This window comes from Lolium rigidum, chromosome 5, assembly GCF_022539505.1.
Source record: "Lolium rigidum isolate FL_2022 chromosome 5, APGP_CSIRO_Lrig_0.1, whole genome shotgun sequence".
NCBI lineage: Eukaryota > Viridiplantae > Streptophyta > Magnoliopsida > Poales > Poaceae > Lolium > Lolium rigidum.
Window position 1 is genome coordinate 27,146,050 of NC_061512.1, and position 27,868 is coordinate 27,173,917.

A 27,868-nucleotide genomic window follows, 5' to 3' on the forward strand; every position below is an offset into this window, starting at 1 on the left:
ATTAAAAACACAAAAAAATTAGTTACTTGCATTTACTTTATCTAGTTTGCTTTATTTACTGTTGCTAAAATAGGTACTCCTGAAAATACTAAGTTGTGTGACTTCACAACCACAAATAATAATGATTTCTTATGCACACCTATTGCTCCACCTGCTACTACAGCAGAATTCTTTGAAATTAAACCTGCTTTACTGAATCTTGTTATGAGAGAGCAATTTTCTGGTGTTAGTTCTGATGATGCTGCTGCCCATCTTAATAATTTTGTTGAATTATATGAAATGCAAAAGTATAAGGATGTAGATGGTGACATTATAAAATTAAAATTGTTTCTTTTCTCATTAAGAGGAAGAGTTAAAGATTGGTTGCTATCTCTGCCTAAGAATAGTATTGATTCATGGACTAAATGCAAGGATGCTTTTATTGGTAGATATTATCCTCCTGCTAAAATTATATCTTTGAGAAGTAGCATAATGAATTTTAAACAATTGGATAATGAGCATGTTGCCCAAGCATGGGAAATAATGAAATCTTTGGTTAAAAATTGCCCAACCCATGGACTGACTACTTGGATGATCATCCAAATCTTTTATGCAGGACTGAATTTTTCTTCGCGGAACTTATTGGATTCAGCTGCTGGAGGTACCTTTATGTCCATCACTCTAGGCGACGCAACAAAGCTTCTTGATAATATGATGATTAATTACTCTGAATGGCACACGGAAAGAGCTCCACAAGGTAAGAAGGTAAATTCTGTCGAAGAAACCTCTTCCTTGAGTGATAAGATTGATGTTATGATGTCTATGCTTGTGAATGGTAGGACAAATATTGATCCAAATAATGTTCCGTTAGCTTCATTGGTTGCCTAAGAAGAACATGTTGATGTGAACTTCATTAAAAATAATAATTTCAACAACAATGCTTACCGGAACAATTCTAGTAACAACTATAGGCCATATCCTTATAATAATGGTAACGGTTATGGTAATTCTTACAACAATAATAGGAATTCACCCCCTGTACTTGAAGCCATGCTTAAAGAATTTATTAGTACACAAACTGCTTTTAACAAATCTGTTGAAGAAAAGCTTGGGAAAATTGATATACTTGCTTCTAAAGTCGATAGTCTTGCTGCTGATGTTGATCTTTTGAAATCGAAAGTTATGCCTAATGAAAATATTGATATTAAGTCATTTTCTACAGCAAACGCCATCCAAGTTAGAATTAATGAGAATATAAGATTGATGGCCGAATTGCGTGCTAGGTGGGAAAAAGAAGAAAATGCTAAAGAAGATAATATAGCTAAAGTTTGGACTATTACCACCACTAGTAATGCTAATGCTCCACATGTTGCTGCACCTCCTACTATTAATGGTAAAATAATTGGTGTTGGCAATGTTTCCACTTCTAATGCAAAGCGTGAAAAACTGCCTGAAACTGCTAAAACTGCTGAAACTGCCTGTGATAAAACTGCTGAAATTTTTTCCAACATTGGAGACAATGATCCCATTGCTTTAGATTATAATGGTTTAGACTTTGATCATTGTCACATCTCTGACGTTATAAAGTTCTTACAAAAACTTCCTGAGAGTCCTAATGCTTGTGCTATAAACTTGGCCTTCACAAAACATATTACAAATGCTCTCATAAAAGCTGGAGAAGAGAAATTAGAACGCGAAGCTTCTATTCCTAGGAAGTTAGAGGATGGTTGGGAGCCCATCATTAAGATGAAGGTCAATGACTTTGATTGTAATGCTTTATGTGATCTTGGTGCAAGTATTTCCGTTATGCCTAGAAAAATCTATAATATGCTTGACTTGCCACCATTGAAAAATTGTTATTTGGATGTTAATCTTGCTGATAATTCTACAAAGAAACCTTTGGGGAGAGTTGATAATGTTCGCATTACGGTTAACAATAACCTTGTCCCCGTTGATTTTGTTGTCTTGGATATTGAATGCAATGCATCTTGTCCCATTATATTGGGAAGACCTTTTCTTCGAACTGTTGGTGCTATTATTGATATGAAGGAAGGTAATATTAAATATCAATTTCCTCTTAAGAAAGGTATGGAACACTTCCATAGAAAGAGAATGAAGTTACCTTTTGATTCTATCATTAGAACAAATTATGATGTTGATGCTTCGTCTCTTGATAACACTTGATACACACTTTCTGCGCCCAGCTGAAAGGCGTTAAAGAAAAGCGCTTATGGGAGACAACCCATGATTTTACTTCTTCACTTTTATTTTATATTTGAGTCTTGGAAGTTGTTACTACTGTAGAAACCTCTCCTTATCTTAGTTTTGTTGTATTGTTGTGCCAAGTAAAGTCCTTGATAGTAAGGTTCATACTGGATTTGGATTACTGCGCAAAAACAGATTTCTTGCTGTCACGAATCTGGGCCTAATTCTCTTTCGGTAACTCAGAAAATTTTGCCAATTTACGTGAGTGGTCCTCAGATATGTACGCAACTTTTATTCAATTTAAGAATTTTCATTTGAGCAAGTCTGGTGCCTCTTAGAAATTCGTCTTTACGGACTGTTCCGTTTTGACAGATTCTGCCTTTTATTTCACATTGCCTGTTTTGCTATGCTTGATCGATTTTTCTATTCCATTAACTTTCAGTAGCTTTGTCCAATATCCAGAAGTGTTAAGAATGATTATGTCACCTCTGAACATGTGAATTTTGATTATGCACTAACCCTCTAATGAGTTGTTTTAAGTTTGGTGTGGAGGAAGTTTTCAAGGATCAAGAGAGTAGGATGATACAATATGATCAAGGAGAGTGAAAGCTCTAAGCTTGGGGATGCCCCGGTGGTTCACCCCTGCATATTTCAAGAAGACTCAAGCGTCTAAACTTGGGGATGCCCTTCTTCATCGACAACATTATCAGGTTCCTCTAGTGAAACTATATATTTATTCCATCACATCTTATGTACTTTGCTTGGAGCGTCTGTTTATTTTTGTTTTTGTTTGGTTTGAATAAAGTTGGATCCTAGCATTCATTGTGTGGGAGAGAGACACGCTCCGCTGTTGCATATGGACAAATATGTCCTTAGGCTTTACTCATAATATTCATGGCGAAGGTTGAAACTGCTTCGTTAATTTGTTATATGGTTGGAAACGGGAAATGCTACATGTGGTAATTGGTAGAATGTCTTGAATAATGTGATACTTGGCAATTGTCATGCTCATGTTTAAGCTCTTGCATCATATACTTTGCACCTATTAATGAAGAAATACATAGAGCTTGCTAAATTTTGGTTTGCATAATTGGTCTCTCTAAGGTCTAGATATTTTCTAGTAAGGGTCGAACAACAAGAAAGACGGTGTAGAGTCTTATAATGCTTACAATATGTCTTTTATGTGAGTTCTGATGTACCGGTTCATACTTGTGTTTGTTTCAAATAACCTTGCTAGCCTAAGCCTTGTATCGAGAGGGAATACTTCTCATGCATCCAAAATCCTTGAGCCAAACACTATGCCACTTGTGTCCACCATACCTACCTACCACATGGTATTTCTCTGCCATTTCAAAGTAAATTGCTTGAGTGCTACCTTTAAAATTTCCATTCTTCGCCTTTGCAATATATAGCTCATGGGACAAATAGCCTAAAAACTATTGTGGTATTGAATATGTACTTATGCATCTTATATCTTATTAAGTTGCTTGTTGTGCGATAACCTTGTTCCTGGGATGCCATCAACCCTTTGTTGAATATCATGTGAGTTGCTATGCATGTTCATCTTGTCTGAAGTAAGGGCGATTTACCATGAGTTGAATGGTTTGAGCATGCATATTGTTAGAGAAGAACATTGGGCCGCTAACTAAAGCCATGATCCATGGTGGAAGTTCCAGTTTTGGACAAATATCCTCAATCTCATATGAGAATATTAATTGTTGCTAAATGCTTATGCATTAAAGAGGAGTCCATTATCTGTTGTCTATGTTGTCCCGATATGGATGTCTAAGTTGAGAATAATCAAAAGCGAGAAATCCAATACGAGCTTTCTCCTTAGACCTTTGTACGAGCGGCATAGAGGTACCCCTTTGTGATACTTGGTTAAAACATATGTATTGCGGTGATAATCCAGGTAATCCGAGCTAATTAGGACAAGGTGCGGGCACTATCAGTATACTATGCATGAGGCTTGCAACTTGTAGGATATAATTTACATGATACATATGTTTTATTACTACCGTTGACAAAATTATTTCTTGTTTTCAAAATCAAAGTTCTAGCACAAATATAGCAATCGGTGCTTCCCTCTGCGAAGGGCCTTTCTTCTACTTTTATGTTGAGTCAGTTCACCTATTTCTCTCCATCTCAAGAAGCAAACACTTGTGTGAACTGTGCATTGATTCCTACATACTTGCATATTGCACTTGTTATATTACTTTATGTTGACAATATCCATGAGATATACATGTTACAACTTGAAAGCAACGGCTGAAACATAATCTTCCTTTGTGTTGCTTCACTGCCTCTACTTTGAAATTATTGCTTTATGAGTTAACTCTTATACAGGACTTATTGATGCTTGTCTTGAAAGTACTATTCATGAAAAGTCTTTGCTATATGATTCAATTGTTTACTCATTGCATTTACATTGCTTCGAATCGCTGCATTCATTACATGTGCTTACAATATTATTGATCAAGATTATGATGGCATGTCACTTCAGAAATTATCTTTGTTATCGTTTACCTACTCGGGACGAGCAGGAACTAAGCTTGGGGATGCTGATACGTCTCCAACGTATCGATAATTTCTTATGTTCCATGCTACTTTATTGATGATAGCTACATGTTTTATGCATACTTTTATGTCATATTTATGCATTTTCCGGCACTAACCTATTAACGAGATGTCGAAGAGCCAGTTGCTGTTTTCTGCTGTTTTTGGTTTCAAAAATCCTAGTAAGGAAATATTCTCGGAATTGGACGAAATCAACGCCCAGGATCTTATTTTTCCACGAAGCTTCCAGAACACCGGGGGAGATACGAAGTGGGGCGACGAGGCGACGCCACACCAGGGCGGCGCGGCCCAAGCCCTGGCCGCGCCGGCCTGTGGTGTGGGCCCCTCGTGGCGCCCCCTGACCTACCCTTCCGCCTACTTAAGACTTCATCGAGAATAACTCCAGTACCGAGAGCCACGATACGGAAAACCTTCTAGAGACGCCGCCGCCGCCAATCCCATCTCGGGGGATTCAGGAGATCGCCTCCGGCACCCTGCCGGAGAGGGGAATCATCTCCCGGACGACTCTTCACCGCCATGGTCGCCTCCGGAGTGATGAGTGAGTAGTTCACCCCTGGACTATGGGTCCATAGCAGTAGCTAGATGGTCGTCTTCTCCTAATTGTGCTATCATTGTTGGATCTTGTGAGCTGCCTAACATGATCAAGATCATCTATCTGTAATGCTACATGTTGTGTTTGTTGGGATCCGATGAATAATGAATGCTATGTTATGTTGATTATCAATCTATCATCTATGTGTTGTTTATGATCTTGCATGCTCTCCGTTGCTAGTAGAGGCTCGGCCAAGTTTTTGCTTGTAACTCCAAGAGGGACTATTTATGCTCGATAGTGGGTTCATGTCTCCATTAAATGCTGGGGAGTGACGGAAACCTCTAAGGTTGTGGATGTGCTTGTTGCCACTAGGGATAAAACATCAATGCTATGTCTAAGGATATATTTATTGATTACATTACGCACCATACTTAATGCAATTGTCTCGTTGTTTGCAACTTAATACTGGAGGGGGTTCGGATGATAACCTGAAGGTGGACTATTTAGGCATAGATGCATGCTGGATAGCGGTCTATGTACTTTGTCGTAATGCCCAATTAAATCTCACAATATTCATCATAACATGTATGTGCATGGTCATGCCCTCTTTATTTGTCAATTGCCCAACTGTAATTTGTTCACCCAACATGCTTATTCTTATCGGAGAGACACCTCTAGTGAATTGTGGACCCCGGTCCATTCTTTTACATCGAATACAATCTACTGCAATACTCGTTCTACTGTTCTCTGCAAACAATCATCATCCACACTATACATCTAATCCTTTGTTACAGCAAGCCGGTGAGATTGACAACCTCACTGTTACGTTGGGACAAAGTATCTTGGTTGTGTTGTGCAGGTTCCACGTTGGCGCCGGAATCCCTGGTGTTGCGCCGTACTACACTCCGCCGCCATCAATCTTCAACGTGCTTCTTGGCTCCTACTGGTTCGATAAACCTTGGTTTCTTACTGAGGAAAAACTTGCCGCTGTACGCATCACACCTTCCTCTTGGGGTTCCCAACGGTCGCGTGTTGTACGCGTATCATAGGCATCAGGCTATAATTGTCAAAAATGACCATTATCACATGTGCATGTATTTTTCATTTTCTTTTTATTTGTTTTGCTTTTCTTTGACACAAATGTTATTATTTTGAGTTTAGTAATGTTTTCAAACCATTTTCACAAAGTAAACATGGCCTAGTTTAAGATTTGCAAATATGGCCATAGGCTCATATATGATTCCATTTTTTATTTTATTTTATTTTTCTTTGTTTCTCTTTGATTCAACTAGGCATGGTTTAGGGTTTAGGAACATTGTCAAGCATTTCAAACAAACATCATGGCAATATCAAGAGATTCATGCATGAGCACCATGCACACAAATAATTCAATTAGAGCTTTTGTTGGCTCCAAATTTTGGAATAAGGAAATTTGTGTTTCTTATTTGTTTTAAATTTTGGGATGTTACAGAGAACATGTGATAGTTACCCTGTAGAGATTACCTCCCTGACTAAAATTTGTACAAGTAATGCTTTGGATGTATATAACTAGTAAAAGCTAATCTGACTTGCGAGTGATGCAGGGGAACCACAAAATCTTCAGAAGTGAGCTCGTGTTGCTCTTGTACAGGTCAGAGAGAATTCAGTTTAGCAAGATATATAGATGGGAATTGAAGAAACATGTATTCAAAGGAAAGCGGAGCATCCTACGCCACCGACCCGATCTCCTCTCACGTCCCATCACAGGCCACACCGCCACAGATACAGATAGAGAGAACATAGACAGGGAGAGCTGAGGCACTACCTCGCCGCCCCTCCCAAGACACCTCCGTTGCCTTTCAATCTCGGTCGCTGTGACCTCTGCTCCGTCCAATCTTGGCAGTTAACGCGCCGATCGAGCCAGGAGTCCTGCCGCCGACGTTCGGATGAGTCCCGCCGGCGTTCTGCGAGCCCCGTGCGTTAATTTTATTTCCAGCGCCGCCTCTGCTTCATGATGGTGAGAGTGAGGAGAGGCAGGGGAAAGGGATAGTGTAAGTTTTTCTTTGTCTTTCGCGGGCCAGCGAGCGAGCGAAATCGGCACAGGTGACCCTTGCAGGCGCGAGCCACAAGTGGTTGGCCACATCCGGCAGATTTCATCGGATGGGCTCAGCCACCATTTTGGAGGTATATTTCAGGAATCTGGTTATCCTCAACCCCTCTCAACCACTAAACCAAACGGACGGCAACCACTTTTTTAGTGGCTACCACTAACCACTGGAGGATATCCCCTCAACCAAACAGCCCCTTAGTGCTAGAGCTAAGTTGACAGCGGGACAGACACAATACTCAATACATTATTGATTTGTCGATCAAGATCATTCAGCCAAAGACTGACAAACAGCTCACATCTACTGAGCTGGTCTCCAGCGCGGTGAGCTGTATGGCATGCCACGCTTCAACCTGGGGACAGGCCATGGTCTCTGTGATCATGGAGAGTATAAAGCAAGGACTGGCGCTGCTCCGAAAACGAAGGGCCCAAATGCCTGTTGTCGAGCCTCCCAGAGGCTCAGCCAACCCATGTCGTGTTCGCACTACTTGGCACTAAATTGAGACTTGAGAGCGAGCAGCAGCAGCACTCTCCTCTGGGTAAGCATCAACGTGACTCGTGCATGCTAAGGCGAATGCAAAGGGAGACGATGCAGTGTGCCCTTTTCATGTTCTCGAAGCTCTTGTTTTGTCTCTGGTTTAACACAAAAAAAACTTTACAAGTCTGCTTGGACGCCCTACATTTTTTCCACTTGTAACATCATAATTCAACCAAGTAACAACTAACAACTAGATGTATTCCTGAGACCTCTCATCCCTAGATTAATTTTTCGTTGAACAGGGAGGAAATGAGATGGAAACAGATCGTTCTTCCTAATCCTAGCCAGAGATGAGTAGTTGAGCGTCAGCCCTCAGGATAAATGGGTGGCCTTGAAGGTAGCTATAGTATGCTTTGGTGAACATATATAGGTATGAACGGTGGGGAATAAAATTGGATGTGTCAAAGGCAATCTAGTCTCATCAATGGAACTTATACACCATGTGAAAAAAACAGATGTTGCCTTACGAATTTGTTGTTGCACTCCTGGAAGTTATTCGAAAGAAATTCTAACGTGACTTTACACTAGTGTAAATGGAACCAGGTCCTGCTTGGCTTACTTGTCTATGCAAATTCCTTCATTGAAAAGTCATCAAACCATATCAATTTTAGACAGTTGGACGGGACCTAAGAGAACCTCCTACATTTTGAACTACACTATCTTGGGGTTACTTGATGTTTCATACCATGTAGCAAGGTGGACATAGAACTCATACATTTTATATAAATGGAATATACTGATATCATAATAATACTTAATACACCTAGCCTCTGCGACAATGTCAAACAATTAATAAATACATTAAGGATGCACACAACTAACGGAGCAAGAAAAAAAACAGATATGTGAGGGGCAATCTAGTCTTATCAATGGAACTTGTACACCATGTGAAAAAACAGATATTGCCTTACATTTTTTTTGGTGTACTCATGAAAATTATTCGAAAAAAATCTAATGTGGCATTACACCAGGTCCGAATTTGTTTACTCGCTGATGAAAATTCCTTACTTTGAAAACTAGTCACTAAACCATACTATGAATTCTAGATATTTGGACGGGGCTGAGGAGAACCACACACATTTTGCAATTCCATGTCAAGGTTATTTAATATTTTATACCATGTAGCGTGCATAAAAAAACACATTCATTTTTATTGATAAAGATAATATACTAATATCGAGCTAATACTACTTACACATGTCATCTACAGTATCATAATGTTAAGAGTTAGTCAAGCCATCAAGGATGCACAAGATAAAGGAGCACAAAATAAAAAAAATAAAGGCCCATCCGAGGCAAACAATGCATCGCGGCAGCAAGAACAACCACCATCATTGACAACAACTGGAGTAATAAAAATATTCTCCGAAAGCGACGCATTTAAAAAGAAACAATGGAAAAGCATCGTTGTCCCCCCGAGAGAGGCCCGAACATTGGTACAACCAATGAATGTTGAGACCCAGTATTTTCACCCCCGAAATCAATACTCAGTGCTCACCAAAAAGCAATATCACCTTGTGTTTTCCCCTGCTTGTAACATCACATTTCAACCAAATAACAACTACATGTATTCCTGACACCTCTCATGCCTAGAGATTTTTTTCGTTTTATAGGAAGGAAATGAGATGGATGATAACAGATTGTTTCTCCTAACCCTAGCTAGAGTTGAGTAGTCAAGCCTCACAAGAAATAGGTGACTCCATGCTACATATAGAATGCATTTGTAGAAACGCTATCCGATGCCTAAGGTGCAGCGAAGTAATTTACACTTGGCATATATTTGTGATGTTATATTCATTAAATTTTGTATTTGTACACAAATAATTACGTTCATATTGACTCATAACAGAAAAAATTGATATAAAAAATGCATTCTATGAGTCAATATAGTGTAAAAACCATCCAAAATAAGTATTTTACGTCTTTTTACATCATGTAAACAATAAAAAGTATGCCATGCCTATTTTTTCTTATGTTATACTCAACTTCTGAAGTAAGACAAAATTTACGTGGCATAAAAATCATTTACGATTTGTAAGATACAAGGTGGGTGTAGGATTATTATTCTGCACCCTGGGGTCAAATAGCGCTGACTCTATATACTCATCAAGGCTGGGGAATAAAAATTATATGTATGAAAGGTAATCTAATCTCATCAATGAAATTTATACAATATGTGAGAAAACTGATATTCCGTTACAAATTTATTTTTGCGCTCCCAAAAGTTATTCAAAAGAAAATCTTATATTACTTTCCACTAGTGTAAATGGAACCAGGTTCTAATTGTTTTACTCACCAAAGAAAATTCATTCTTTGAAAATTCATTGCTAAACCATATTGTCAATTTTAGGGACTGGGGAGAACCTCGCACAATTAGCATTACCATGTTGAGGTTTATGACTTATGTGTCATATATACCATGTAGTGTGTGTAAACAAAGCACATACCTTTTTTTTGGTATAGGGCGTAAACAAAGCACATACTTGAAAAATCTTTTCTTCTTTTAACTCGGGAGTGATGATTTTGTTGAGAACGACAATGGGTTACTGAATTATTTCTCAAACTTAATTAGTTTGTGAGATAGTAATTGTGATGTATTTAGCTCTTGGGCTTTGTATGCATGTGAAGCAATTGTACCAAACCTCTTGTTTGTGCCCAGCAAAGGTGCAAGGACGACTACTGAGTACAACACGTTAGGTGAGTTGGTGAGTTCATCCAATCCACACCTGATCTTGGCACGGACTCTGACTTATATGTCTATTTGCCCACGTTGCGGCTTCGTGTGTTGGGTTTCGAACTGCATTGCGTTACGCTTTTGATGGGAGCGGCTATGGCAGTGCCATGATGGATGTATCCGACAAGAGCGCGGGTATAAACTATGGCGTCACTTATCAATGCACACACACACATAAACCCTGACCCCTCTCATCCCTAAGTAAGCATCTGGCTGACAACCTGTGGAAGGAAGGGTTCCTCCGGATCCTAGCTAGAGTTTGGAGTTCAGTATCATAGAGAGTGGTAGAAGAGGATTCCACACGAGGAGAAGGTGGCGTTTTGGGAGTCAATAACCTCCAAAATAGGATACTTTCTTTATATACAAGAAAAATAATAGTTGGTAGGTGAAATATGATCTGAACACATCAACGGAACATCCACAATAGGTAAGAATTGAGAAGGTCTTTCCTTGCAATATTTTTCAACCCCTCTAGGTTTGCTCCAACAAAATTACTATTGCGTCGCCGCATGTGTAAATGGAGGTTGTCATAATTTACATGCAACTCGTTGAACTTTTTCTGTTTGAGTGTCACTTGTCGTCACATTTGACAAATCTAAATTTCAAATTACTTAGGTCGCAGAAAAGAATAAGGGTATGTATCGAGAATGCGAACACGTGGAGATTGCCTTGTATTTATTAGAATTGATTTAGTTTATGCTACAGACAAAAATTGATAGTGCTGGAAAAAAGTTGTATTGATAGAGACTAGCAGTTGATTTGTTGGGCATTATCAACATTTTCCCAGCCTGTTTTTCTCAGGGGTAGCTGGCACTTATTAGAAGATATAGTTCATAGACCGAGTCAAGAAATTGTTTTACTCCGCCGCACTATCCTCCATCCCTAGTCGGTCGACGCGCTTTACCTGCACCACCGTACCGCCGTGTTTTCCTACTATCCTCTCAAAGTGGTAAACAAAGTGTGCCAATTATACACTATATAAAAGGTGAACAAGTTACGGCTCTCTCCACGATTTGAGCACTATTGATGAACAAATTATCTCTTTCTTCCTCCAATTGTTGGGTGACGCGTGTTTATTTTTTTTTCTTAGTTGGTTGAGTCGATCAGGTATTTTAAGATTTCCCCTTTTCACGGATTGAAGGTTACCGGTTACCGGTTCTTGAATGTCTTTCCTTCGCTTTGTTTGGATTGCTCCGGTAATTGCCTCTAGCGGTGGAGTTCTGATTGATGTTGTGACACGTTACTCCTTTGTGAGGCCTGCGTGTCACGGTTTTGTGTGTGGACGGGGTTTCTGGACATTCCCCGATTGTTACCTGCCCATTGGGTCTCTTTTCCCCTCCCCTCCCTTGATAGCACGCCCTCCTCTGTCCTCTCGCATCTTGGCTCCCCATTGTTCGATCCGAATATCCGATCTCCTACCATGACACAGCACGGGGACGAGCAGTACCAGTCGGGTCGTTGCCCCGAGCGGCCGCCATGGACCGCCTCCCGTTGGCCGTTCCCCATACAAGGAGAACCTCGAGCCGGAGATGAAGATTGAGGAGGGAGGAAGAGAAGGATATGGAGGTGGCCAGGGGGAGACGAGGTCGAGGGGGATAGCAGCACGACCACGACGTGCACAGCGGTAATGGGGAGGCCCTCCCGGTGGATGCTGCAGCGGTCGTACCGCTCGACCCGGGGCACTTCCTCCCTCCCCATGGGAAGGTCGCCGTGGGTGTTCCCTTCCTTTAGATCCCGGTCGGAGGAGTGGGGCTGATGCGTGATAGGGAGGAGCACCGGGATGTAGGTGGTCCTGGCCGCGCCAGCCACGCTGTTGCCCTGAGCCGGCCGCCGCCATGCATCCCATCGTGTTGGTGGTGTCCGATACAGGGCCAACGAACGCGTTCAAGGAAGATCTCGAACTGCAGATGCAGATGGAAGAGGAGGAGGTGGAGGAGGGGCCGAGGGATAAGAAGAGAAGGATATGGACCTGATCCTTCCTGCTTCTTTCTTTCTTTTTTTTTCCCTTCAAACCTGCAGCAAGCGGTTCCAGTGTGAGCCTATGTCCCTGTAACTCTCTCTCACCTTGATGCGAGATCGGGCTAGGTGAGCTTCTGGTTGTTGATGATTCTACTGGTATTGATTTTCTTCTTCTCTTAATTATTCTATACTTTTGAGACCGTGAAGCGCCGCCGCCGCCATCTAATGCAGCCCTCTGTGGCTGGGAGTTCACGCCACTGCTTTTCGAGGGCTAAGTTATGCCTCGCGCTGGGAACCGCCTCCGCCGGTTCGTCGGGATTGGCGCGTCTTAGGCGCTGCCGCCGTCCGCGCCGAACACGTCTCTACCCACCAGGCCGCCGCCCACATCCACACAGGTAGGCCCTCTCTCTACCTGTGCGAGATGAAAGATTGAGCTGGAGACGGCAGTGAAGGACGCGCGTCTGCTGCACCGCGCTCTCTCTAATCTCTGCCCATGTGTTTTTTTTTGTCACGCTGGCCTTGATTTTGATCTCTATTTGTTCTTGATGCCAGTGCAGATTTCCGGTCTTGGTGATGCAAATGCAGAATGGGGGCTTCACAGTTCCTACCTCCGCACCAGCCCTGGCAACGACAAGGTCATGCAAATGCAGAATGGGGGCTTCTTCAAGATGCTGTCAAGTTATTTTGTCTTGGCTGTGACTTATTCTTTCCTTTTGGCTATTTGTGCATTGTTTTTATCTTTCCTGATTTGTTTTCTTCTTGCAGGATCTGATGCAAATCGTATTGTTGGCATGGGCTGGCCATTCTAGATGGATGGGTATGGTTTTCCTGTTAACCTCCCACCTGTGGAGGACGATTCTTGGGCTGGTGTGTGTATGGGTGGCTCTGAAACTACTCTATTCAAATATCAGTGAATTGTGCAGCAAAACTATGAAAATGATGTTTTCCCTATGAAAATGGATATTTGGTGATGCCATAGCCTCCATCTCATAACTAATGCTATAGGGATGGAGTTAGTGAAATAGAGTTCACTAAGGGCATAAACAATCAAGCTTGAATAGATCATTGAGGCAGCGTATTTGTTTGATTTCAACAAGTGCTATTACAAATCTAACAGATGTACCTACACAATAAGTTTCCACCATTGTGGACACTATTATTTCATCTATTTTTAATCTATGCAAGAATGTAAATTCTCCCACCAGAAATGGGAGCCTAAGCTAACACTCATTGTTGCCCATTCGTTTGGTGTATGGATCTAACATGTGCACTTCCTTTATAGGTTGTCAGTGAGTGATGTTACTGATAAGATTGATAAGATAGCCAGATTTGGAGTGCAATTTTGCATGTATGCCCTAGCTGCCGATCTACTAGGCAGTACTATGGAATTTATATATGAGCTTTAGAGCATCTCCAGCGGCCCCGACGCATATTTATGTCCGTTTGCGTCGGGCACGGACACAAAAAACGTCAATATGTCCGCATGCGTCTGCCCTTTCTCCAGCGACAGAGATGCATTTATTTGACCGCATGCGTGATTAGAGAGGAGAGAGAGGGAGAGATTCTATTTGTGTGGCTAGGAATGATCGCATGCATGATTAAAGGAGGAGAGAGAGGGCTGCATGCAGTCCAACCGGACACAAACAGATGCGTTCGCACAGACGCATTCCTGACGCATATTTGATCCATATTTGCGTCAGGACGGACACTGCGAACGTTTTACGTCGCACCACTGAGCGCGTTTTTTGTCCGTGCAGACGCAAACGGATTCGTCCGTTTGCGTCGCTCCGCTGGAGATTCCCTTAGAAACATGTTTTTATTCAGCATATGAGAATAAACGCCTTAGCACATACTCCCTCCTTACTATAATATAGTGGGCATAAATTTTCACGAAATTCAAACTACACTATATAGTGGTGTTGATTTTACATTCTTGGTGTTAATATTTTTTTACAAACTTGGTCAAAGTTTGCACAATTTATTGAAAAATCTACTAGGCGATATATTTCGGAACAGAGGAAGTACAAGGGACACTGAGTGATATAAATTTTGTGTTTTATTAGCGCCGAGATTTCATCGTCCTTGTTTTTCCTCTCTGGATTTCAAAATATCCTATAAGGTCATCTCTAGCGGCGCGACGCATTTCGGACGCCCAAAAATGATCGCGAGCGTCCGTTTGCGTCGCCCCGCGGATATATTTTATCCGCTCGTTCGTTTGCGTCTGGGTGTGCTCCCATCGGGCGACCCATTTTTTGAATTGCAACATAGTAAAAACATTGAAAATAGTATATAAAAATGCATAAAAACTATACAAAGTAGATCTGTAGGCCTAGACTACTTGCTTCCTGACGGGCCAGCACCGTCATTGCGTCGCTCCGTCGCCTGCTTCTCCGCCGCCTCCCGCGCGGCCGCTATGGCTCGGTGCGCCGCCGCGTCCTCTTGCAGGCACTGCTCCAGCCTCGCGTTGGCGGCCTCGTCCTTGAGCGTCTCGAAAGACTCGACGAGGGCCCGCTGCTCCGCCGCCTTCTCCTCTGGTGTCGGCGCATCAGGATCATTAGAGGACCAAGATATCTCCGAGTCGGAGTCCTCGGCTGCAGCGGTGGCCGCCAGCCTGCGCCGTTCCAGCTCGGCGTCCAACGCCACGTGGCCCGCCAGCTCTTCCTCTGCTTCCTGCGCCGCGAGTGCCAGGGCTGCGGCGTCCCTGACCGGGTGGAGGAGGTCGGTGCTATCTTCGGAGTCGAACTCGTCGTCGGAGCTCGAGGCCGGGGGAGGTGGAGTGGGAGGTGAAGGTGCAGGTGGAGGCGCGGCAGCCTGGCCACGTCCGGCGCTGCTCATGGCGGATCTGCTAGGGCTGAGCGGAAGCGCCGCTACGGCACCGGCGGGTAGGGTTTAGTGGGGAGGAGGTGAGATGCTCGCGCCCCTGTTTATATAGGTCGGAGACAGGGCGACGGCCGTGCCACGCGGGGCGTCGCCATTTACTACGCACGACACGCGAGGCTTCGCCTTTAACGCGGTCGCAGACTACCGACGCGACGCGTCGGTGCCAGTACTGGCGGAGAAGACGCATTGACGCTGCGCACGCTCGCGGAAGCCGAGGCACGCCATTAACGCGGCCCTGCAAATGATGCAGTGCGCCGCCCGGAAGTAATGCCGCGGAAGACGAAACAGTTGTGCCGCTGCCATGCGGGCCCGTGCGAGGACCGAGCGGACATTTTCCGCGACCGCCGAGCGTCCGCCGAGATGCAAACGACCCAACCATCCAATTGCCGAGCCCAATTTATCAATATGCGGTTCTAGATTCTTTAAAGCAGTTTTAGCAATAAGATTAATTATATGAAAAGCACAACGCTGATGGAGTAAAAAAATTGATGCGTACACTTCAAATAAAGGAGTGAGAATATTCGTTGCACTAGTATTTGCTAAAGCATTATCCAAAGTTACTGAAAATATCTTTTCGGTGAGGCCAAAATGATCCACAACTTTACATATAGCAATGTTCTCACCGGTATGTGATACGGTCAATTAATTCATATCCTATGACTCTTTTTTTGTAGTTCCCACTTACTACAAACATAATGAGCGACCACATAAATATAATCTTGCTTAGCCCGACCACTCCAGATATCAGATGTTATAGAGACTGACAAAGTTGATGTGCCTAACTCTTCTTTTATGGCTAATAAACCCGCTTTGGCTATTTTTTTCAAATCCCTACTTGTAGTTTGTATAGAGACCGGTTGAAAATCAGGAGTATGAGCAGTTTTAATATATTCGGTAAAAGCCAGAGACTCACCAAAACTTAACGGTAAATCATTTGAAGCAATTAAATAGGCTAGAGCATCTCTTTTATGCTCCTGGTCATAGACGAAAATACCTTGCGAGCCGTCGGGGTTGAACCGGATCCTGCTCTGGATCACAGCGCTCTATTCATCCTTCTTGAGGTGGGTCTGCGTGTGCCTCTTCATGTGGCCATTTCCTCCTCCCTTCTGCAGAGCAAATTTGCTACTGCAACCCGGATGGAGGCACTTAGCCCTCAGCTTCGTGATGTTGAAAGTAATATCGAGAGAGAAATGAGAGATAGCAACAAATGATTCAACTATACTGTTTCATTGATGATTCACAACTTATATACAAGGGGAAGGGACGCGAATATGGATCACGTCCGTTGGAAGAGGTGTGAGGAAGAGTTGTGTCTCTTGACCAACCAATCAACATAGAGAATTACATGAGGGAGGATTACCCCATTAATTAACCTATTAATTAAATCCTAACACTCCCCCTAATCCTTCCTTGTCCTTGTGCTTGGTCATCTCTAGAATCATCTTTGGAATCATCGCCTCTAAAAACCCTGTGGGAAAAATACGAGGAGAGTTGTGTGTATGTTATGTTGCTAAAACTCCTTGAAACCCAGTGGGAAAATAAGGAGAAAATGGTGCAACATATAATGGTTAGATATGCTGTTAAAACTCCTTCAAAACCCAGTGGGAAAATAAGGAGAAAATGACACAGCATATAATTGGTATTGTCTCTTTGTTAACTTAATATGAGAAAAACCTTGTAAAAAGGGAAAAACCCATAGAGTTTAGAGAACAATATTTGTCGTATATACTTTCCTAAACCCCGTTGGGGAAAACAGAAAATATGACATATCATCTTGTGTTGATATTACCTCATTAAAAACCTTGATGAGAACCTGTGTAGTAAACTCATAAAGGGAAAAGGAGTGTAATATGATGCTTTGAACATGATTGATTCAGGAAGATACTCCCCCTGATTCTTGCAAATTTGGAAGCCGTCGCATACCGATTCCGTAAAATACTTCTGGAATGTTGAAGCTGGTAGAGACTTCATGAACAAATCAGCAACAGTATTGTGTGATTTGACTTGCTAGATGTTTATTCTCCAACTCTTCTGAAGTTCATGGAGATAAAACAATCTAGAGGCAATATGCTTAGTGATTGTTGTGGGTATACTTCATGGGTGTACCATCGACAGTGCCTAGATCCGGCAAGCCCGGGTGGCCCACAGATGGTGATGAGGCATGTGGCCCATCGGGCGGCCCAGATTGCTTGTTGATCATGAAGGAAGAAGTCCGGCCCAGGATCAGTAAGCCGGATCCGTACCGACATTAGGAGTAACCCGGATCCGCGGAGGCCCATGAGGAACCCGGATCCAGTACGACGTATATGGAAGGCGGATCCGTGACGTGCACGGCAAGATATTGTACCGTAGCTAGGCTATCTGTAATCCGGCTAGGACTCTCCATGTAAACCCTAGATCCGTGCGCCTTTATAAGCCGGATCCTGGGAGCCCTAGAGTGCAGAACCTCAACTCATTGTAACAACGCGAAAGCGCCCGGATAATTCCGGACAAGCAGCGGTAGGCCCCTGTCATCGTGCGGGTGTTCCGAGCTGGGTAACTCGCGTACCACCGTCCCGTGTGCACTCCGCCCTATGGCCCCTACTTCTTCTCCCCTCGTGAGGATCCCTCCTCCGGGGTACCGTCGATCAGGCAACGACGGCTTGGCGCCCACCGTGGGGCCTGTGGCGTGCGGAGGCCGGAACCGGGAGGGTTCCGCCATGGGAAGCTACGACGACACCATCGCCGTGGGGCGCGTCCTCTACGCCGGAAATCTGCCGATCGTCCCCCGAATGAGTGTTGGATTCCGGCTAGGACAAACCCCGTCAAGCTCTCCATCGTCCCAATTGGCGGCATACACATCTTCATCGGGAAACCGTCGATTCCGACGGAAACCCACTCGGTAAGTAACGCAGACGCGACCGCCGCAGAGCTGGACGCCGTCGCGAAGATCCGATCCGAGATGCGGAACTTCCCAAAGAAGATTCCGCCTCGGATCCGGAAATTTCAAAACCCACCCAATCCGCCCACGAGCGAGGAAACAACGGTGGAAGACCAATGCGGATCCGCACGGGTCTCCCGTGTGTTAGAAAAGCAGAGGTGCCACTTCGTACACTTCTTGGCCCATACCGCCGGAACCGCCCCTCAAGAAGACGGAGCTGGTCCCGAGCGAGGTAGAGGCACCGGAAAACGGCGCGAGATCCGGATCAGGCCGAGCCTGTCGGAGAAAGCGAAGCTCCGGTTGAAGAGTCGATTTTGGGCAATCTGAGCCCAATTTCCGGAGATACCCCCTCCATGGACACTGACGAGTTTAACCGCAAGCTAGGAGAGTACGGTTTCGGTGATCAGCCTGAAGTCGACTCCGCCCAGCCTAAGCAGGTTCTCGCAACAGTAGCAGCGCTGGGACAAACTGGATCTGAAGAGGCAACCGACCAATCCGATCCTCAGCCATCCCACCATGGATCTCCAATGTCACGGGAGCGACCCCGCCGGGATTCTTCCTCGGAGGAGCTCCTGTCGGCTGAAGAGATGGTCGCGCGAGCAGTTCTTAACAAACCTATAACTCCGGGCGACGCCGCAGATCTGGAGGCTCTAGAGGCCACTAGACAGGAAATGCTGGCCACTGCCAAGAAGCTCGCCGATACCGAAGCCGCGTTAAGAGAAGAAAGGGAACAAGCTGCAGGTTTGGCGGAAACTTTCGACAGACAGGATCGCGAGATTACTGCCACACTCGAGCAGGTCAAGAGCATGGCGAAAGAGTGGGAAGTAAAGATGACTTATGCGCAGGCGGAGGCCGATCGAATTGTTAGAGAAGCAATTCCGCCTCGCAGAATCAACTTCGCCACACCCGCAGAGCACCGGCCGCTGGAAACCCCAAAGGACAACATGCAAAAAGCTGCGGAGCTGTTGAAGAAGAAGGACGAAGAAGTTGATATCAACTACCTCCGCACACTTGTCGCTTCAGCAATGCAGCAGCAAAGCAAGGCGGATACTTCGCGCAGGTTGGAATCCAATCCGGATAACTGTGTATCTACCGCGCAGAAGGACGCCCGCGCCGATCGGCATCCTGATGATGAATCGCACACCGGATCCTCGGAGCGCAGAAGAAGAACCAGGGAACACCCAAATCCGATCCCTGTTCCATCAAAGACGCCCTCGTCAGATCCAAGAAAGGGAAAGGATGCAATGTACTCCGGACGAGACAAATATCGCAACCCCTCTCCTCCGCCCAATGGTTATCCGCGACCCCCTCGCCGCCGTAGTCCAGCTGGAAACACCAGGCCCTCAGGGCATGGTGGGATTGTTATTCGCGACAACGTGTTGCCAAGAAACAGAAACAGGGAGCGCTCGCCGGAACCACACCGGAACCAGAACAATGTTCGTGAGCCCGCGCCCAGGAGGGGTCGGAATGAGGAGCGCGACCCAGAGCCTCGCCGGAACCGCGACCCAGAGCCTCGTCGGAGCCGTGACCCGGAGCCTCGCCGGAACGACCAGGGCAGCCAGCGCCAGGGCGAAGGCAGCCACAGGAGCCGGAGTCAGCACCAGGAAGGCCGAGGAGAATCAGATGGCGGAAGCAAGAAATCGGACCATCCACCTCGCAGGTCTCCCTCACCACCACCTAGCGGTGGCGGCGGAGGTGGAGGCGGAGGCAACGGCCGGAGATCGCGCTCTCGCTCACAATCTCCCCGCCACGGCCCACGCGACGCCCGGGATCGCCTTAACGAATACAGAACCGACTACATTGGTCCGAAGTGCTTTGGCAGGATGATTCGAGAGGAACCAAAGCCAAGGATGAACCTCAAGCTACCCGGAAACCTGAAGCATTATGATGGCACCGAAAGGCCGGATACCTGGATTGAGGATTACTATAATGCGAGTAACCTTTGCCGGAGGAACCCCTAACATCGCCCGCCGCATGCTCCAGCTTGTACCTTGTAGGTCCAGCCCGGATCCGGCTCGGTGACCTCGAGAAGAACTCCATCTTTTGCCGGTTCGACCCGAAGACCGCTTTCGAGAAACACTTCGGAGGCACCTACTAAAGACACTGCCACGGCAAGCGACCCGCAAGCCTCGCATCCGAGAAGAAGGGAGAAACCTCAAGAAACTACCTCACACGATGGTTGGCATGCGAGGAACGAGTGCGAAAACGTCGACCACACCACCGCCATGTACGCTTTTATTGGTGGACTGCAGAGGGGAGGATTGCTGAGGCATACGCTCACTCGTTTGGCTAACTCAAGCAAGCTGACTTTGGATGAGATGATCTCCATTGCTAGTGATCATACTGCCGCCGATGATGACGCAGGCGGTGATCTCGCAGCTACAGCAATCCCCCTGCATCAACAAAAGAAGAACCGTGATAACGGTAGCAGCAGCAGCCATAAGCGCAACAACCCTGATGACCAGAAGAGTGGCGGATCCGAGATGGTCGCCATGGCGTTTCAACGCGGAGGTTCAGGAGGCGGAAGAGGACGCGGACGAGGAGGCGGAGCCGGCAGGGGTCAGCCGCAGGCCACTGAGGTCACGGCTGGCGGAACCCGCGCCCCGCAAACCTACGAGGAGTACAGAGACATGCCCTGCCTGGCCCACCTGGATCCGGTTACGGGGAAGTCCACTCATACCAACCGCAACTGCAAGTGGGTCAATGATCTAAAGAACGACCTGGAGGCAGGATACAAGCGAGCCCGGAAACACCGCCCACGCGGCAAGGGAGGCAAGGGCAAGAACAAGGACAAGGAGGAAGATAGTTCCGAGGCGATGGATGAGGATGATAACTCGCCGGATCCCAAAGCAGGATTCGCAGGTAAATCCAACCCATTCGATAAAAAGAGCGTGGGGGCTTACCACACTTTCCTCGGAACCCCAACAGTCCGCGCTACCAAGTCAGCTACCCGGATCCTGAACGCCATAGTTCCGGCTGTGCCGCAGTACGTCAGGTGGTCGGAAATCCCGTGCACATTTGATAGGAAGGATCACCCTGCAATTGTGCCAAAGGAATGCTACGCCTTGGTTGTAAGTCCCCGCATAGATGGGTATGACTTCTCCAAGTGCCTCATGGATGGCGGAGCCAGCCTGAACATCATGTACCTGGAGACTCTAGAGCGTATGAACCTCACCAAGGAACAGCTCAAACACAGCAACACTGAGTTTCACGGCGTGGTTCCGGGTAAGAAGGCGAATTCCCTCGGCAGCATCACACTTCCCGTGGCTTTTGGCGATGTTCACAATTTCCGCGAAGAAAAGATCACGTTTGAAGTTGTGCCCTTCAAGAGCTCCTACCATGTCATCTTCGGCAGGCCCACCTACCACAAGTTCCACGCAAGAGCGTGCTACATCTACAACAAGCTCAAGATTCCGGGTCCAAAAGGTATGATTATCGTGACCGGAGACTACAAAAAGGCTCATGAGTGCGAGTTAGGCGAAGCCGCCTTCGCAGAGTCTGTGATATCTGGAGAAGAGCTGAAAGGCTACAGAGCCGCGGTGGATCCGACTGAGATGCAGACCACCAAGAAGCAGATCTCCGAACAGAAAACCTCCTTCAAGGCTGTGATAGAAACCAAGAAGCACGACCTCATCAAAGGCGACTCTTCCAAGCAGGTTTCAGTCGGAGCCAACATGGACCCCAAATAGGAAGACGCGCTCGTCGAGTTCCTCCGCGCTAAGATGGATATCTTCGCATGGCAACCTTCTGACATATCCGGAGTACCTAGGGAACTCGCCGAGCACTACCTCAACATAAATCCGGGGCTAAACCGGTGAAGCAAGCTATGCGACGCTTTGGAGATAAGAAGCGCCGCGCCATAGGAATGGAACTAGCTAAGTTACTAGAGGCAGGTTTTGTAATAGAAGTTATCCACACCGATTGGGTCGCGAATCCCGTCCTTGTACCCAAAAAGAACACTGAAATACTAAGAATGTGCATCGATGGCTTGAACAAGCATTGCCCGAAGGATCCGTTCCCCTTGCCGCGCATTGACCAGGTCATTGATTCGACGGCGGGGGCGGAACTTCTGTGTTTTCTTGATGCGTATTCCGGGTATCATCAGATCCGGATGAAGGAATCCGACCAAAAGGCGACTTCATTCATTACCCCGTTTGGTACTTACTGCTATGTTACCATGCCTTTTGGTTTGAAAAATGCAGGTGCAACCTACCAACGTACGATGCAGCGGTGCCTGAAGGACCAAATTGGCCGGAATGTGCACGCTTACGTCGACGACATCGCGGTCATGACCCGGAAAGGATCCGACTTGATCAGTGACCTCACAGAAACCTTCGACAACCTCCGCAGGTACAAGATGATGTTGAATCCGCTGAAGTGCGTTTTTGGCGTACCAGCTGGAAAACTCCTTGGCTTCATAGTCTCTCACAGAGGCATTGAGGTTAACCCGGAAAAAATCAAGGCAATCCTGTGCATCAAACGGCCAACTTGTCTCAAAGATGTGCAACGGCTAACTGGTTGCGTCGCAGCAATCAGTCGGTTTGTTAGCCGTCTTGGCGAGAAGGCGCTACCTTTGTACAAGCTGCTGAAGAAAACAGACAAATTCGTCTGGGACGACGCAGCTGACGCAGCTCTTCGGGGGTTGAAGGAAATACTCACCTCCCCACCTATCTTGGCAGCTCCAGCAGAGTCAGAGCCAATGCTCCTTTATCTGGCAGCTACCAACAAAGTCATCAGCCTCGTCATCGTGGTGGAGCGAAAGGAAGAAGGTCATGAATATGACGTCCAAAGGCATGTCTACTACATTAGCGAGGTGCTGACGGAGTCAAAGCAAAGATACCCTCACTTTCAGAAGCTAGCTTATGGAGTGTTCCTAGGCAGCCGGAAGCTGAGACACTACTTCCAAGAGCACCCAGTAACAGTCGTGAGCAAGCCTCCGCTGTCAATAATTCTCAACAACGCTGACGCCATAGGACGTACGGCTAAATGGGGCATCGAATTATCCGCCTTCGACATCGCTTACAAGCCTAGGACCGCGGTTAAATCCCAAGTCCTGGCGGATTTCGTCGCAGATTGGACAGAAGCTCCGGATGCAAGTCTGGAGCCGGAACCAGAAACATGGGTTATGCACTTCGATGGATCCAAGCAGCACCAAGGCTCAGGAGCCGGAGTCACCCTGAAGTCCCCTACCGGAGAAGAACTGCGATGCGTTCTGCAGATCCACTTCGAAGCTACAAACAACATGGCGGAATATGAGGCTCTACTACACGGTCTGCGCATCGCTAAGGAAATTGGGATCAAGCACATCATATGCTGTGGAGATTCCGACCTGGTGGCACAACAAGTAGCCGGAACCTGGAACGCCAGAAATTCCGTCATGGCGGCCTACAGAGACGAAGTTGATGAGATCGCCAAGTGCTTCCTCGGATACGAAGTCAAGTACGTCAGGAGAGACGATAACACAGCGGCAGACATGCTATCCAAGCTCGGATCCGGCAGGAAGCAAATTCCGCCTGGCATTTTCCTGGAGCATCTCCGGATACCCTCGGTGAAGGGCGCTAACCCGGAAAACCCAGAGGTGGTAGTGTCTCCGGCTAGGGAAGTGATGGCTATCATTCCGGCTTGGACACAGCCTTTCCTGGACTACCTCATCGATCAGAAGTTGCCTGAGGATGAGGTCCTCGCAAGACAGATCGTCAGACGAGCAAGATCCTACACAGTAGTTAATGGACAGCTCTACAAACGAAGTACAGCAGGGGTATTTCTCAAATGCGTCTCCAATCAAGATGGCATTGAGATCCTCAGAGAGATCCACGCAGGGGATTGCGGGCATCATGCCGCTCCCAGGTCACTCATTGCAAAAGCTTTTCGGTTAGGGTTCTATTGGCTCACAGCTAAAGAAGATGCTGACAAAATAGTCAAGTCCTGCCGAGGTTGTCAGTACTACGCTACTCAACCAAACGCTCCAGCCCAAGAGCTGAAGACCATACCTATCACCTGGCCATTTGCGGTCTGGGGGCTCGATATGGTTGGTAAGTTAAAAGATCATCTCCTGGCGGTTTTGAATACCTCCTGGTCGCTGTTGACAAGTTCAGCAAATGGATCGAGGCTAAGCCAGTGAGAAAAGCCGATGGTGCTACGGCACTAAAATTCGTCTGCAGCCTCGTGATGAGATTCGGCATCCCACACAGCATAATCACAGATAATGGCACAAACTTCGCTCAAGGAGAATTGAGGGATTATTGTGAGACAGTAGGGATTCGATTGGACTTTGCATCTGTGGCTCATCCACAATCCAACGGTCAGGTTGAAAGGGCTAACGGCCTAATATTATCGGGAATTAAACCACGCCTTGAAGGACCGCTGCGACGAGCAGACTGGAGCTTGGGCTGATGAGTTGGAAGCTGCTTCGTGGAGTTTACGAACTACCCCTAACGGATCAACAGGGTTTACCCCATTTTTCCCGGTATACGGATCCGAAGCCGTGCTTCCCTCCGACATCATCCACGATTCACCGCGAGTTTCCGCCTACAATGAAGAAACGGTCGACGAGGCCGGACAGCTATCCGTGGACCTGATCGAGGAAGCTCGGAACTTAGCTGACCAGCGCTCCGCCATCTACCAGCAGAAGCTCCGACGTTATCACAGTCGTCGAGTTCGGAATCGCTCCGTCATGGCAGGAGACCTGGTCCTCCGCCTTCGACAGGTAAAGACCATAAGCTGCAATCTCCATGGGAAGGACCCTTCGTCGTTAGCAAAGTGCTTCATAACGGGTCGTACTACCTTGTTGATTTCCGCGAGCTGAGGGATAGACCTGCTAATTGGCACCGGAAACGCAAGCGTGAGGATCCGGATGATATCTACGACGAGACAGATCGCCCTTGGAACATCGCACAGCTACGTCCTTTCTATACTTAGCATATTTTTCCGAGTTACAAACCCTGTAATAGTTATACATGATCAATGAAATAAAGCTTATGGTTCACTCTCTGAGTCTTTTACCTCCTTTACTTGTTCATTTTTAGATCATGTATGTTTTCCGACTAAAACCGCAGGACTGGATTTTTCCGCCTAGGCGTGTATAAAAGTTGTGATTTTCAAAAATCGTCCTTTAGGACGTAAGCTTAAGTTTTCTGATTAAGTTGTTGTCTGTTGCGAACTCGTGGATTCCTAGTAGCGATTTCCGGCACCTATGCTTGGGGGCTTGTTTCCGCGGTTATTGACGGATTGCCATTGGGCTTCGTCGCCGCTGGCGAGCGTTTCCGGCTAAGGTCTTCCGGCTCGCGGAAGGTCAAGCGGGCAAGCCGGAAAACAACGAAATCAGCACTTGCTTTCCGACACAAAACGAAACATGCACATAACATTAACGGATAGCAGGATAAGTGTTTCCGCCCCATGCATAATCGTTTCGTTCCTAGCTACTTAAGAATTTAAGTCTTATTACAAACCCACTCTGGGGCCAAAATGATGCAACTTGTTTCATTGCCTACACAGGAACTCTACTCGGAGTCCTCTTCTTCAGATTCCTGGTAGGTGGAGCCGTCGTCGCTGTCACCAGATCCGGCTTCGGAGTCGTCGCCAGAGTTTCTTCCGGAATGCTCGCCGCTTGACCCGGAGCCTTCCCCATAATACTCTGGCTCACCTTCCTCCTCCCCCTCTGCATCGGAAAATCCCTCGGGCAGATCGTGTTTGTTATACCAGAACGAGTGATCCACTCGCCTGACAAACAACTGCTCATAGCCTTGGGTTTCCGCAAGGAGAGCACCCATGTCGGAATCCTTGGGGGCTCCGCGTGCAACATCCGCTAGGTTGAGCGAGGGGAAGTGAGCCTTGCAGGTGGCCAAGACTAGGGAGGCGACTCCGCGTGCTGAAGACTTTTGCCGGTCCTTGATGAAATCCGGCACCTGTTGCATAAGTTTGGTCATCGTATCGATGACTGTGGTTTTGGCCTTCTTCAGAGACAGAGCCGTGGCGATTCCGTGACAGGCTTCAAATAACGCGTCAATTGAAATCCGCGCTTCATCGTATGCCTCCGTCCTCTTCAGATTCGACTCCTTTGACCACTCGAAGCCAAGGCTTGCTGTGGAAGAAGGAGGCTCAGTTCCGTTAGAGAGAAAGCATATATGATAGTCGGAGCAATGACATGGAAAAATGCTTACGGAAGATAAGTTTGTCGATGGCCTCCGCCTCCGCTTCCAGAACTTTGTTCTTGGCTAACACGGAGATCACGCGACCCTGGCTTCTCTCCAGTTTTTCATTCAGCTCCGCCAGGTCGCGGGCATGCTTCTCGGAGAGCTCTTTCCTCGCCTCAGTCTCCTTACTGGAGGATTCTTGGATGAAGGCTTTGAGGGACTCGTTCTCCGCCTCAAGCACCTTGACCTTGGCGGAAAGCTCATCGAACGAGGAGTGCTTGGCAGTTTCTTCTGAAGGCAGAAAGTTGAACATATTATGCATCCTGAACAACTATGTCAGTACAAAAAGTAAAGACCCGGATCTCGTACCTTGAAGGCGGGTCTCAAGCAGCTGGATAGCCTTTTGGCTATTTTCCGCGTTCTGGCGCAGCCCCTCGATCTCCGCGATTTGCTCCAGCACGTGCACTCGCAGATCTTCGTGCAATTTCCGCGTGGTCTGTGAAGCAGCAAGGAGTTGGTCGGATATTAAAATCTTGGGGGCTAGCGAAGAATTCAAAGTCTTGGTATAAAAAATTTAAGATTCCGCCTCAGAGTACATTTTTGGGAAAGCATCGGCTAATACATTTTACACGGAAATATATCACCCAATGCTTGGGGGCTAGTAATCACCTGCCGCACTTCCTTGTGCTTGGCGAAAAACTCCTTCAGGCTGTCCTCCAGGTCGGCGAGCTCTCGCACCTCCTCGTCCGGTTTTCCCCACACTTTGTTCAGCATGGCGGAAACTTCCGCGTGACGCTGTGCAAGGGTAAGCTTTTGAAGGGACGGAGTTGGTTGGAGGTTGACCCGAGTCGCATTGGTAACTTGAAGGAGCTTTGCCTTTTGCTCCTGTTCTTCTCCTGTGGGCCCCGCGAAAGCGGAGCTTGGCTGATCTGGCGGAGGAACAGGTGAGGAGGTCCCCTTGGCGGAGTCGCCATGGTGAGCGGAATCTTCAGGAAGGTCATCAAGGTTGATGACATCTTTCGGATCCGGCTTGGAGGCGGATGAAGCCTTGGGCGGAACTTCAACCTCAGGAGTAATAGGAATAGAAACCGGAGATGGCCTGGCTCTTTTCTTCGGGACCCTTGGGGCCTTGGGGGGCTGGCTTCCGGAGCTTCAGAAAAACATAAAAGTATAAGAGTTTGAGCGTGAAACCAGAACTTGGATCTCGGAAGTAGACGCTTACCCGGAAGGCTTGAAGAAATGCTGGATGGCAGGCTGCCCCTTGTTGCTGGTGTTAATCAGTGAAAGGCGCTTCTTTTCCGCCTCCGCTTTCCGGGTAGCCGCAGT

The 27,868-nt window shown here is 46.6% G+C and overlaps 1 long non-coding RNA gene across 4 annotated transcripts; it reads left to right on the top strand.

Moving 5' to 3' along the window:
• Positions 1–11,975: 11,975 nt before the first annotated feature.
• Positions 11,976–13,829, top strand: LOC124653620. Of its 4 annotated transcripts, none has more exons than XR_006987979.1 (3): positions 11,976–12,736; positions 12,809–13,005; positions 13,163–13,829. It is a non-coding gene; the product is annotated as an uncharacterized LOC124653620 (long non-coding RNA). The 4 variants fall into 4 exon arrangements; XR_006987978.1 differs by having other exon boundaries at positions 12,818–13,005; XR_006987976.1 differs by having other exon boundaries at positions 11,976–13,005.
• The last annotated feature ends 14,039 nt before the right edge of the window (positions 13,830–27,868 follow it).